Source organism: Pseudorca crassidens, chromosome 19, assembly GCF_039906515.1.
Source record: "Pseudorca crassidens isolate mPseCra1 chromosome 19, mPseCra1.hap1, whole genome shotgun sequence".
NCBI lineage: Eukaryota > Metazoa > Chordata > Mammalia > Artiodactyla > Delphinidae > Pseudorca > Pseudorca crassidens.
This window is the reverse complement of record NC_090314.1, coordinates 40228301-40239624: the sequence shown is the minus strand read 5'-3', so window position 1 is coordinate 40239624 and position 11324 is coordinate 40228301. Positions and strand designations below refer to the sequence as shown.

The following is an 11324-nucleotide window of genomic DNA, read 5'->3' as shown; positions in this document are numbered from 1 at the left end:
CCTTCTCTAGGTCCCAGCCTCCTGACAGCGCCCGACCCCAACCCCAATCTATCCGGGCGGCTGATCCTGCCAAAATACGTGGACCCAAGAGAAGGCAGTGAGGATCCCTTTGCAGAGCCCCATCGACTCCAGTCCCTCCTGTGCAGCTCCCCACCCCCACCACTCCAGAGCTGCAAACGTGGAAGTGGGGAGTCCCGCCTCCCCCAAACCATCCAAGATTCCATTGCCTCCCCCTGCCCCTCTCCACGCCCTCCCCCAGCTGCTTTTGTGCAACGAAGGCAAAGGAAAAAAAAAACCCAAGAGAACAGAAGGGGAGGGAGCCACGTCGGCTGGCCGTGGGCAGCCAGGATGAGCCGTGCGGGTGGGGCAGCAGAGGGAGACTGCAGGGGCTATAATTAAAGGGAAAATATAGAGTTTCCAGAGAGGCAGGGCTGGAGACAGCAATGGAGGGACAGGCCTTCATCAATTATCCCCACCATGTGGCAGCAACTTGCGGCCCAGTATCTGCCCCCGTCTGGTGCCAGCTACTGCAGGGCAGGACTGGGGGCTGAGGGGCTGAGATGGCAGTTCCTGCCCCCTCCAGTGTGGGTCAGGGACAAGGAGCCCCCCCTCCCTAACGGGGGATGCGAGCCCTGCCCCTCAGCGCGGTCACCCCTTTGGAATGGCTGTCTGGGGTGGAGAGTCACAGGCTGGAGGTGAGGGTTGCTGTGACCTGCCCACCTCCCTGCTTGCTGCGTTTCTGCAGCCAGAAGTACTCCCACCTACAGCCCCCTCCCCACACGCTCCCTGTTCAGGCCGTGCTCACTTGACCACCTTAAAGGAGATTAAGACTCAGAGACGTGGATTGGGACGTGCTACATCGTGGGCCTGTGGTTCTGAAGAATGTTTAGGGACCCCTAGGATTGGGGGGTGGGCTTTGTGCGTATGGTGTGCGATAGCCACCACCCCAATGTCCGGTTGCAGACCTCCGTCCCAGGAGTTGTGGGCAGAAGGTTTCCAAGCATCTTTTACACGTGGCATAGAGCTGAGGCCCAGGGCCTCCTCTGCCACTTTTCGACTTGAAACGCTTGGCGGGCGCCCAGCCCCAAGATGTGTCTTTAATTTCTGCAGCATGACAGTGAGAGGAAGAATGTGCTTGGGGTCTCCTCCCAGCCTGGCTGGGCCTCCTTGGCCAGAACTGAGGGCTTGAGACTTGTGGGGGGAGGAAGGAGAGCAGGAGCTGAGGCCGGAGCGGGAGGAGACGCCACCTCATCTTTAGGAAACTCTGAAGCTCTGGCTTCTTGTGGAATGTAAGACTTTGTCTGGCATTTGGAGTGGGGGGAGCAAAAGCCAAAATCTCCTCCCCCCCACCCCCAAGAAATGGTAAAGTCATCAGCACTTAGGGAAAAAAAATTCCTCAAGAAGAAAACCAGAAGGAAGAAAGTGCTGAGCTCTGAGTTCGCTCCTTCTCCAAATTTCCCCAAGTGCCCTCCCTCAGTGCGCCTGTGCTCCCCAGCTCCCCCTCCCCCGGAGCCCCTCAAGTCCCGGTCTGGACTGCACGGTGTGGGGTAAAAGAGAAGAGGCAGCCCAGGTGTTGGTGTACCTGGTGAGCAGTTTGACAGCCCTTTCCAGCTCTCTGGTCCCCCTGCTGAGGTTCCGTGGCCCTCCTTCCCTGATCTGACCCTTCAGAATGCTCTTCCGCCCCAGACTGGTGATGGAGAGAGGGTCCCTGGGAGAGGGGTTGAGGACAGAGAAGGGGAGGGGGCGTAAGAGTGAGGCTGCAGTGAAGAACTTGGTGTCCACGTGTCGCCGTTCATGGAGCCTGCACGGTTTGTATGAGGACCCCTGCGGGCAGAGCTGGGGACAGACCCCAGGAGTGGGGGGTTCTCTCTTCTTCCTTTGCATTTGCACTTTCTGGGTCTTTTGGTCCTTAGATTCCAGGCACAGCTTTCAATGCCTCAGCCTCAACCCAAGTCCTTTGGCCTGAGATTTCCCTTCCTCTCTTCATCCTTTCCAGGTTTAGAGGGAAGATGATGAATTAAGTTTGTCCGCGTTGAGTGTTAGGTGCCTATGAGACACCCAGTCAGACACATGGAGGGAACCCTTAGGTGTCTGAGTCTGGAGTCCAGAGGAGAGACAAATGTGGGACCCCCGCCTCCATAGGGTGATGGTGTGGACGGAGTTGTCTCCCGAGAAAGTATGGAGGGAGGAGATATGAAGGGCTAGAACTGAGCCTTGAGGACCCTCAGGGTTTAAGGGTTGGGAAGGGAAGGAGGAGCCTGCACAGGAGATAGGACAAGAGTGGGAGAAGTAGGAGGGCAAGGAGGAGAGGATTGGGGGTGTCATGTATGCAGGGGGAAGATTGTTCTAGAAGGAGGGAGAGTTATATGTTGCAGAGAGACTTAGTATGATAGGGAGTAAAATGGTCACTGGATTAAGCAACATGGCAGTGATTGGTGCCCTAAGTGTGAGCTGTTTTGGTGGAGTGATGGACAAGGAACCTGGACTGGAGCTGGCTGAGGAGTGAGTGGGAGGCCAGGAAATGGGGTCAGAGTGCAGACAACTCAGGGGAGGAGTTTAGCTCTGAAGGGGAGGAGAGCTTGTAAAATGCCTCATCCTCCCTCCCTCCTTCCTTCTCTTTTTCTTTCTTTTCTTACATTCCCCCACCCCACCCTTGTCTGTCGTTTTGCCCCTGGCCTCCCTCCTCTTTCTTTCTCACGGGACTCTGCTTCTCTCTCTGCAGCTCTTTTTCAGGGTGACGTTTTCGATCTTCCTCTTCTCAAATGTCCACATCCAATCCCTGTCTTCACTTCATTTTCTTCTAGAGCGAACCTTCAGTCCGTGCTCTTAAAGAGAAAGCTTCATTTCTAGTCCTGCAGATCCCGTCACGTTCTCCAGGACCTCCCAGGCCAAGAGGGGGGAACTGGGGCAGAGGAGCCAGGGAAGGAGCTGGGACAAGCTGGGAGAGAAGGGATGGGCCATGGTCCTTAGGTGGCGTTAGGACTCCCCAGGCCCACTCCAGCCCCACCAGGTTGCAGCCAGGTCCCAACTGAGAATAATGTGCTGGATGGGGATGTCGTCAGGCTTGGGGGCCACAGTCCTAGTGTCCACTCTTGTGATCACAAAGCCCATCTTTCCTGCTGACGTGTGAGCTCCCCAGGCAGGGACCTGTCAAGGTCATCATCAGATCACTGGACCCATTTGCAGTGTCTGAAGGCTGAGTCAATTCTTGTTAAAGGCTGAGTGAGTGAATCAATTGAATTGTTATTTTCCCCTGTCTGGCTTGGTTCACTTCTGCCCTCGTTTTATCCCATCCCCTGCTTCTTTTCTTTTTTCTATTCCTTTATCTCCCCCCACCTTTTAACCTTTTTCCTCTTCACATATGTTTCTTCTTTTTCTTAGTTCTTTTCTTCCTCTCCTCTGCCTCTGTCCCATTGGTCCACCCCTCTACCACACACTCCTTCTCCCTCCCTCTTTTTTCTCTCATTCTCTTCTGGCATCTCTGGTGCTCCATCCATTCCTGGCGGGTGGTGGCTGTCTCCTGCGTGCATGCACTCCACCAGAGGAGAGAGCTTCAGCAGTCTAGGAGAGGGGGGATCAAGGTGGGGTAAGGCTTGCATCACCACCGGCTGTCTGGTTGAAGTGTTCAGGGGCCAGATGCAAAGGTTTCTTTGACCCTTGGATTTGAAAAAAAAAAAAAAAAAAGAAGAATGAAGGGGCAGCCTGTGTGGGCCAGAGGCACCTGTCCAAATCCTAATCTGACTTCACCTCACTCCCATCTTCCCACAAGAAATCCTCAGCCACAGATATCTGGTGTCTTTCCTCGTCTACATCAGCCACCAGTTCTTCCTCTGGGCAAACCTGGGATTCTGGAGTTTCCTGGATGGGAAGGTGAGCAGGGGTGGATCCCACTTTGCTCAGTTGCACCAGTTCTGGGCAGAGCAGCCCTTTGGACAGAGTCTGGCTTGGACACAGGAAGGATCCAGAATCATTCGTTCAGCATCCTTATATGCCAGGCACTTTGCTAGGCACTGGGCACTCAGTGCCTGTTCTCATGGAGCTTATGTCTAGTAGAGACAGACATGAATGAAGTCATGTAAATAAACATGTACTTGCAACTGTAAAGGTTAGGAAGGAAAGGAACACAGAGCTCTGAGTGTCAGGCATCTCAGGCAGGAGGGAGCATGGCGAGTTCTAGATGCTAACAAAATCCAGAGAAGGACAGTGTGGCTGGAGCACAGGAAGCAAAGGCCAGGCAGGCCAAGGAAGCCGTATCAGGAGTTTTAGTCTCTGTCCTTACAGCTTTGGGCCCCACAGAGGGTCTGAAGCAGGGAGGCTCACAATCAGGTCTGCATTTGTCAGAGGTCATCATGGTCACTCAGGGGAGCAGGTACTGAAAGATGGCTGTGATGGCAAGTGGCTACTGCAGGTGCCCAGGTAAGAGGTGATGAGAGTCCGGACCAGGTGGAAGAGGATAAAGATAGAGAAGGGGGTGGATTCAAGAGGGGTTTGGGAGGCAGAATTTATAGGCATTGGGATTAGATTGGATGAGGGAGTGTGGAGGTGAAGAGCAGGGATGACTCCTGTTCTTCTGACCAGAGAGACTGAATGGTATGGTATCCTGGAGGAGAGGAGGCCGGACAGGGACCCTGTTTAGGGAAGAAGATCCTGAGATTGGCGCCTATTGCAGACATTCTAGTCAATTCTATTCAGTGAATGGTTACTGCAGACCTCCTGGGGCCAGCCTTGCACTGGGGAGAGCTCTGGGACAACTTCTGCCCTCAGAGGGTGCAGAGTCAGGAAGGGGAATAAAATAAACCCCAAAATGCCTCTCACCCGAGGCAGCACTGGCTGTGTGATTTTGAGTAAGTCACCTCATTTCTCTAAACCTCATTTCCCAATCTGTGAAATAGGGTAGTAATAAGACCTCCTTATCCAGCAAGGTAAGTGGAAGCCTCCAGAGAGCTGCAAGGGAGGACGAGGATGCCAATGGGAGACAAGGGAGGTTTTCTGGAGGAGTGTGTGCTTTTGAGCTGGGCCTGGGAGGGTTTGAAATGCAAGGTTGGAATGGGAGGGGAGGCATCCCCAAACCTGGGAAGGCTGACACACACACACACACATACAGAGACAGAGAGAACGCACCTGGGGCAGAGGAGATGTGGAAGAGAAGGCTATAAGAGATGGGCTGCGGCCAACTTCTAGAGGCTTGGAATTCAAGGAGAGAAATTCATAATCAATTTGGTGGCCATAGAGAGCCAGGTACTGCTTTTGAGTAAGGTATGGTAGTGAGCCTTTTGCCAAGGACTTGTCCAGAGAACCTACACCTTGACAGCAGACGAACTCAAGTTAGAAGGCTGGGGCCCGTGGGAGGAGGAGGAGGTACAAGGTAAGTGAGTGAGATTCGTGGATCTCAGCTCAACAAGAAAATACGGCTTGGGCACAGGCAAAGAGGTAGACCAGATGACCCCTCCAAAGTTGGTGTTCAACTTCCACTAGATCCAGAACTTTATAGTTTCAAGGTGGGAATATCATAGAACAATAGATGTCAGTTGGAAGGAAGCTTTGAGCTTATTCTGCCCTGTCCTCCCTTCTTTGCACAGAGGAGAAAACCAAGGCCCAGAGAAGGGAAGTGACTTACTTAAAGTCACACAGCTAAGATTCAGGGATTAGAGGTAAGATCTCTGCTGTACTTCAAGAAGGCGGTGGGGGGGGGGAAGCATGGGGGGCAGGAGCTGGAGGGGCCAGGGAAGCAGCTGGGGTTGGGGGGTAGGTTAACATGATACAGGGATATGATACAGGGATCCCACCCAGACCTGGAGTGGGGGGGCAGGGCAAGAGAGTTGCTCCCCAACTCTACACAGAGCCATGTGGCTAGAGGGGGAAGGGAGCATGGTGGGCAGGGTGGAACTGCCACATGGAAGATGCTTGATGTGAACCATCTGGCCTGGGCGGAGTGTGGGCTGCAGAGAGGGGAGGAGCAGCAGACGGGAAAGAGGCTATGGTGGGCGGGTGGACGGCGGGTTGGGTCTGGGAGTGGCCTGGCCCAGAGGCCCCTACCTTCCAGACTGCTGCAGCCCAGATGCCTTCACAGCCACGGCCTGGCCTGTCCAACCCGCTGACCTCATTCCCAGCTCCTCTCCCTCGCAGGCCCCCCTCTGCCTGCCACGTAGACTGAAGTCTTCAGCTGCATCTTCTGCCGGGGAGAGGAAGAGCAGAAGGACACAGGCCCCTTGAGCCCAGAACTCTGCCAGGTCAGGCAGACCTGGGGAAGCAGTGGTGTTCCCTGTGTCCCCAGACCACTCTGGGCCTCAGTTTCCCCTCCCAAACAAGAGGCCCGTAATTGGAGGGGGGCATGACGGTGAAGCAAGCTGGAGTGGGCAAGAAGCAAGGGAGGCCACTGAAGCCACCCCCTGCTTCCTCAGGACTGGAGGCATCATTCTCAGACCCAGGAAGGGATGGCGCAGGACATGCTCCTCTTCTCAGACGGTTCTCGAGAAAGGGAGTTTCCTGAAGGCCGGGCGGGGGTGTCTTCTGTTCTGTAGAGCCTTCATCGCTCCTGCTTGGAGAGAGTGGGATTTATGGCCAGGATGGCAGTGGAGAGGCACCTTGTCTCCCTTCCCTCAGGCACCTCTCAGTGACCTTTCCTTCAATCCTGGCTCCAGGCTGCAGCCTCTCCGGGGCTCTGCCTCTTGACCTCCCGCCTTCCCCTCGCCTCCCCGCCCCCCAGGTCCTGGGTCCTCTCCAGCTGCCCCAGCTGAGCAGGGGGCTGTCCCGCTGCGGCTGCCTCTCCCCAAGGCGTTCCGGGCCTGTGAGTCATCGGGAGTGCCTGCTCTGGCTGTAGCATCTCCTCGCCGGCGTGGACCCTTTTTCCCATCCTCCCCCAAACGAAGGGCAGAGGGAGCCCCTCCCAGGCAGGGGGCTCTGGAGGAGGGGGAGGGAGGCCCTGTGCAAGACAGCAGTGAGGCCCTGCTTCGCCAGTGCTGGGAGGAGAGGCTTAAAGGGCTCCCCCAGACGCCACCTCACACATCACACACAGATCGAATTTCTTGTCCTTTCTCCCATTTCCCAGGTGGGGAAACAGGAGGGGCAGGTAGGGAAAGGCCAGGACTTTGGTGGGCTTAGGCTAATCCTCTCCTCCATTTTAGGGCTCCGCTTTGCCAAGCTGGGAAGCCCCCCAAGCTCCCTCTGGAAGGCCCTCCCCACATTGGAGGCTGGGTCTGGCAAGAGAGCAAGAGAGGCCGCGGCCGCTGCCGAGGGCCCCAAGGACGACAGGGCCCGGCTGAGCTGGGGAGTCCGCGTCTGCAGGAAAGGAGGGGGCCGGCGCCTGGACCCTTCCCACACGGCGCCCGCACCCTGCAAAGCTGCCTCCGGCCCCCTCCTCCCCTCCTTCTTCTCCTGGGCAGCCCTGTCTTGCCTCCTTCTCCAGCCTGAAGAAACAACTGGGGGTGGAGAGGAGCTGGAGGGGAAGGGCTGGAGTTAGAAAAGTTTCCAATCCTCTCCTTTCGAATGTGTCTGCTGCCCCCCACCTTCCTCCATCTCCCTCTCAGCCCTGGATTTGTTGTCTAGAGACCAGGCTCTAGGACTGGACTTGCCTAGTGACTTTGGGCCTTTTTTCGCTTCCCACCGCTGAGTCTCAGTTTTCTCATCTGTAAAATCGGAGTCTGGACTGAAAAAGTCCCTGCTGGTGAGGTTGGTCTACGGTTCTCTTCCCAGTCAGACACTCACACATGCACTCACCTGTACCCACCAACTCACGTGGCTCTCTCTCACACACACCCATTCACACACTCAGATACACTCCCCTTTGCACGTGCACATGGCCTCCTGCTTACTTTGGGCGCAGCAGTCCCCTGCATCTCTGACAGCCGCTTTCTTCCCTCACTCCCATCACACCGCCCTGGCCTTCCTGCCCCTTTGCACTCTCTCCTCCTGATGTCACTGGCAGGGCAAGGGCAGGAAGGAGCAGTGAGATATGAGATTTGAACCTCAGAATGTCAGACCTCTGACCCTGCCAAAGACCACTCCCACCACCCCCTCAGGTCCCTTGGCTGTTCTGAGGTTCCGTGGGAGGGGGGATGAGAAGGGAGAGGAGTGGAGAGAGGCTCCTTCTTCTCCCGCCCTGCGCCGCGCCCCCCCCTCTGCCGCCCCGGAGCTGAACTTCATAAACATTCACTTTCCAAAATGTCTGTCCCTCCTGGGGCCTCCCTGGAAGCGTGATTATTTTCGCAGCTTGCACTGGCCATGTTGCCCCAGGTTGCACCCTTCTAGGAACTCCTGCCTGAGGGAGACTGGTCAGAGCTTGGAAAGGACTGTTCCAGGGGATGAGCTATCTGTTGGCCGGGAAAGGCGTGGGAATCGTGCAGCAGAGCACAGCCCTCAGGCCCAGCTCGACTTGGGAATAACAGCAGAGTCTGTCCCAGGCTACGCCATAAGCGCACGTTTGAACTAATGTTCTGCTCACAAAACCCTCGGAGGTGAGTGCTATGATTGTCTCCAATTTCAGGAGAGGAAAGAGAGGCACAGAGAGGCTAAGTCAGTTGCCTGAAGTCACAAAGCCAGGACGTGGCTGAGCTGGGATTCAGACTAAGGCAGCCTGGCTCCAGAGCTCACTGGCTTAACCACTCTTCTCGACAGGTCCTAGAGACCCAGGATGGATGCCAAGGGGCACTCCCCACAGTGTGAAGAAGTGGCTATTTGCACAAACACATATACTTCATCTGTGTGCATGTAGGCTAAAAATCATAGCATCACATGGCTGGAAATGGACCACAGGCACCAGCTGGAAAGGACTCTAGAGATGCCATCTCCCTCCCTCTGCCGAGGAACTATTGTGAGCTGACAGCACCGCACACGTCATCCCATCTAACCCTCACAACAGCTCTGGGAGGTCAGTCTTAATACCTCTATTAAGATGGAGGACCTGAGACCCAGAAGGGTCGAGGCATTGCCCCAAACCCCCTTCCTAAAGCTCAGAGGGACCCACGTGCTCCAACAGCCTGATCAGTCTTCTTTTTGTCACCTTCCGTGTCCCTTACTTGCAAATCAACACAGCCACTAGACCACGTACAACACCGGGAAGAATTACAGTCCTCAGTCGTGTCTCAAGAGGCCCTGACAACCCCCCAAGGAAGGTTTTATACCCATCCTGTAGGTGAGGGGAAGCCCCTTGCTGGGGACCCCCCAGCGAGGAAGTGGGGAAGCTGTGACTCTGGCCACAGAGTTAACCCTCTTCGCATCGCACTACACTACCCGCCTCCCACACTGTCCCCCAGCCCAGAAGCAACCCCCCAAACACACCACATCCCCACCGAGCACACACACGTGCATGTAATAGACACAGAAAAATGCTACCCATGATGCACCCCCATGATACAGGCTAAGAGTTACCTGGCATTTTCTGTACGCCAGATAGTAGCTCACTGAATGCCTCCAACAATCCTATGATGTAGGTTCTGTTAACATCCTTATCCTCATTTACAGATGAGGAAACTGAGGCTCAGAGAGGTCAAGTAACTTGCTGAGGGTCACACAGGTAGGCAGTTGCAGAAGAGATTTGAATCCAGGCTCTCAGCACTATGCTATAGCCCATCCTCTATACTGACTGGGTACTACCCATTCAGTCAGTCAGCAGCCACTACTGAGAGACCTGTTGGGCCCAGCACTGTGCCAGGCCCTAGGCACACAGAGGTGAACAAAGTCCAGGTCCGCCTGGCCTCACCCACCTGCTCCTGCCAGTACTACATGGTAGATGGGGGCTATGGCCACTCTCGCTCTCCTTCCTTCCCAGACAGCGTCCCCTGCAGTGACCTAGGACATGTGAATCTTGGTCCTGGTTTGCATCTGACACCTAGTGAGGTGATGCCAAAGCCTGGATGGGAGCTCAGAGACAGGAAGATGGAAATGGAGTAGGCCAGCGGGGCGCCGGGGCTCGGGGAGGGGGCAGGGCCGAGGGTAGGGACGTCTCTGCTTCTATCTATTCTGTATCTCTCTAGCTCAGGCCTTCTCCTGGCATCTCTGGCTGATTCTCTCCACATCCGTCTCTCTGTGTGTATCTTTCTGTCTCCTGTCTTTCCCTGTCCCTTCACTGCTTGTCAGCTGCTATCAGCCGCTGTGGAGACAATGGATAAGGGACTTGGGCACCCATCATCAGAGTGGACATCCATGTCTGAGCCGGGCCCACTTCCATCAGCTCTGTCCCAGGACCCTTCTTAGTGGTCTTCTCTCTGCAAAGGACCACAGTCCTCTTTTTCTCAAGCCTTCTAGGCTCTTCCTGTCCATTGTCCGAAGACCAGTCTTGATATCACCAGTCTGCATGTCTAAGATGTGGCCTGCCTCCCTCTTCTCCCTGGGGGAGAAAGCAGTATCCCTCCCATTAAAGGTAGGAGTACGTCTCCTTGTTCAGACTTAGGGCTCCCTGAGGACAGGGACTGTGTCTCTCCACAAGATTGGGGTTCCTTGAGGATATAACCTGTGTTTTCCCCATCAGTGGTCCATAGGTGTTGGAGGTCTCCAAGGAAGAAAGGATGGAATTATTTTACTCATAAATTTGAATTGCAAAATTAAGATTTTCACTGCAACCCCATTATGTTCTTAGTAACTGTCACATTCTTCAACATGGTACACGATACAAGGTTTGAATTTGGTTGATCAATCTTGGCAGTTTGTCTCAGGCAATATGTTTTTAATACCCTTTATGGGTTTTTGGTTATGAATTTGTGATGTGTAGTGTCCTCAACTCAAATAAGTTAGCGGTTCAAAAGTGGCTTATTCAGTCACATAGCACAGGGAGATCAACTCGGTGCTTTGTGTCCACCTAGAGGGGTGGGATAGGGAGGGTGGGAGGGAGGGAGACGCAAGAGGGAGGAGATATGGGAACATATGTATATGTATAACTGATTCACTTTGTTATAAAGCAGAAACTAACACACCATTGTAAAGCAATTATACTCCAATAAAGATGTAAAAAAAAAAAGTGGCTTATTAAACCTGAAGAAAAGTGATGAAAATAGTAACCCAAATACTACAACTGAGAACAGGGTTACAAAAGTAAATAGTGAAGATTCTGGTTCCAAAAAAAATGTAAATCTCTAAGAACTCAGACATGTATGATGATTTCACACAAGCAACTGAGAAAGAAAAGTGTAACTAGTATGATGTTGAATTACCAACACTGGACTCCATTGGACTGGCTATCTGTCCCATCGTAATCCCCAGCGTGTTGTGTGTTATGAAACTTTGTCAAATAGTGGCATAAAGCCACGAAGCCTTTCACATCATTTTCAAACAAAGCACAGTGACCTTTCTGGTAAACCATTAGAGCCTTCTTTTTTTTTTTTTTTTTCCGG

The 11324-nt window shown here is 54.1% G+C and overlaps 1 long non-coding RNA gene across 5 annotated transcripts; it reads left to right on the top strand.

The window, feature by feature from the left end:
* Positions 1-1363: 1363 nt before the first annotated feature.
* Positions 1364-10805, top strand: LOC137212687 (uncharacterized). 5 transcript variants are annotated; one of them, XR_010937584.1, is made up of 6 exons: positions 1364-1585; positions 3107-3222; positions 3770-3870; positions 5580-5651; positions 6127-6230; positions 7125-10805. It is a non-coding gene; the product is annotated as an uncharacterized lncRNA (long non-coding RNA). The 5 variants fall into 5 exon arrangements; XR_010937582.1 differs by lacking the exon at positions 1364-1585 and adding an exon at positions 6707-6787 and having other exon boundaries at positions 2589-3222; XR_010937583.1 differs by lacking the exon at positions 3107-3222 and having other exon boundaries at positions 1384-1585.
* Positions 10806-11324: the final 519 nt, after the last annotated feature.